This window comes from Lissotriton helveticus, chromosome 5_1 (genome assembly GCF_964261635.1).
Source record: "Lissotriton helveticus chromosome 5_1, aLisHel1.1, whole genome shotgun sequence".
Taxonomy (NCBI): domain Eukaryota; kingdom Metazoa; phylum Chordata; class Amphibia; order Caudata; family Salamandridae; genus Lissotriton; species Lissotriton helveticus.
Genome location: NC_136065.1, coordinates 1,767,593,886 through 1,767,596,488, shown reverse-complemented (window position 1 = coordinate 1,767,596,488; position 2,603 = coordinate 1,767,593,886).

Below are 2,603 nucleotides of genomic sequence, written 5' to 3'. Positions count from 1 at the left end.
ATTTAATATTTTTAGGTAAGACTATATATATTCTCTACTCACTTGTCTGTTCATACGTGGAGTGGATATCAATATACTTAGGTATCTGAATAGACCTTAGGAGTATCTTGCATGGTTATATATCCAATGTTGTGGCGGTGTGTTGTTTTCTAAATAGTTCTATACACTTGCCCCCCAGGTGCTCCACAATACCTACATTATTAGGCTCATATCGTACTTAAAAGGAATCCACCTAGGAGCGCTTTGGGACGTTTTCTGATTCGTTATTTGAAAGGTACATTTACAATTGTCATGACTATTGTTACCTTGGAGTATTGCTAGCTAGCTCTTTGGTTGTACATAACATATTATTGACCGATGTTGTCACAGGCATGGTTTTCCCCCTTTTTAAATATTGATTTTCAAACTTACTCCCTAGGTGTAATATGGCTCCCTTTATACTAGGCATATACCCTGCATTAAGGTATTGTTAAATGGACGTGACGGGACGGTAAAAGAACCGTCCTAGAAAGGTATGCTTCAACTTTTAAGTATGCTGCTTAGCTTTGAAACTGCTTATCGGGCAACCGTGATCTACATGAGAAGTTGCCGATTTATATACAGTACAGGGAATAATTACTTACCTGGTTCCTTATTTTAATCTTCTTGATCCAGATGTTTCTCGCCGCTTTCCGATTGTTGTATCCATCTTGAGGTTGGCAGATTAAGACGCCTATTAATTTGGACGTGGTCTTGCTTGCTATTTTTAATATTTATTGAGATATACACTCAGGATAACATCTCTTACTATAATGCAAGTGTCCGTCGCACGAGTTATTAAACTCATTTTGACATTATCACTCTTTATTTATAAATTGTTCTTAATTGTTTAACTTATACTTTGTGACCTTTTGTGTCGGGGAACAACGCCTTTAAACTTGGACGTGGCCCTGCTGGTCAATTCCACTTTTTATCAAGAAAATACAGGGTTATTACTTTGAGCATAATGTAAGTGATCTTTCTAAGGGATGAAAAGAGTTGTTTGATATTACCTTACTTACTTTTTAAGTTGCACCTAACTATTGCCTCGCCCTTGACGGGGAACGACATCCAGTAAGAAATCACACGCTCTACCCAATATGCCTGGATGGGCCTGATCCCACTCTACTATTATTGTGGGTACAACTCCCTCTTCTCATCCTTGGCTTAGAGGTTGTATTAGCATTCATTGAGAGTAATTTTGGTGACTTGCCTTCTCTGTATTCTTCCCCCATTTACCTTAAGGTTTGATGTGATTGATCAAACTGGGGGCTCTTCTTGTTAGCCTCAGTATTATATTTGCTCTACAATTTATACCTTCTGTACCCTTTGGTCCTTTGATACTTCTTGATGTGTTGATACTTTATAAATTCCCTAGTACTTTATCACGTTTAATAATATTATGATGTTACACCGCTCCTATTCACGGGTGCTTTTATACTCTCATTTCCTTTCTTCTTCCATCGTTTCTATTTATTATCTCAACTTTACTCTCACTTCTTCTGACTGCTCTCTATGGGTCTGTTAGTAGATTTCTCCCTTCTTTCTTTTGCAATCCATGATACCAGTTCTTAGTGTTTCTTCAATGTAGTGTTTTGCCGTAGGAGACATGTACATATGAGGGTCGCATGGATGAACACAGTCCCGGCTGGGCCTGTGTGTTTTTTTTAAATATATTTCTGCCCTATGTGTAAGAGCAAGGAGTATTTATGTATCATTGTTTCTGTAACACATAATCATTTTGTAATTTCTTAAATATCATGTTAGTCTGTCTTTGTTGTGTTTTTAGGGCAACCTAAACCATTTCTTGTCCTCTTTTAAGAAGCATCATATGTTTGTTGGAAGTTTGTCCTTATATTTGTATTTTTATTCGTTTGCACGTAACAGCCCTGAAGAAGTCCTGTAAATGGACGAAACGCGTCGGCTGTGCGTTGTGCTGAATGCTGTGTTTTTCCTGGAATAAAAATAAAGGAAAAAGAAAAGAAAAAAAAGAAACATAGAAGACTTCTTTATTCTTTTTTTTTGGTCATGGACACTTGATTTGCTTTTGCTGATAGAATTTCTGGGTAATGCACCATTGCTTTGTTTAAAATAATAAAAAAAGAAAAGGTTGCATTCTTGCTCCTACATTATTTACCCTCTACATTAATGGTCTTATTGGTGAACTCTATAATTGTGATGGTGACCCTCCAAAATTGGCAGACAGTGCAGTGCCATATCCGCTTTTTGCTGATGACACACTGCTTATTGCCAGAACTCCCAGAGGTATTCAAAACCTCTTAAATAAATTTGCCACGGTCTGCGAAGAAAAGGGTTTAGAAATAAACTGCTCCAAAACCAAATACATGTCTTTTTTTTATTTCAAACGATTTTATTAGAAGAATTTGTAAATACAGTACAGATAAAGTGAATGCAATACTAATCCCTACAAATCGAGCAAGGGAAAACTCATGCTGGGCACGCAAGTTTTGGAGCAAGTTAAGTCCTTTGACTACTTGGGAGTTCGCATCAGCGACAGGTTGGCATGGAATCCTCAGTTGGAAAAAAGTACTTTGACTCTCCAGCATGTAGATTGTGCCATAGTA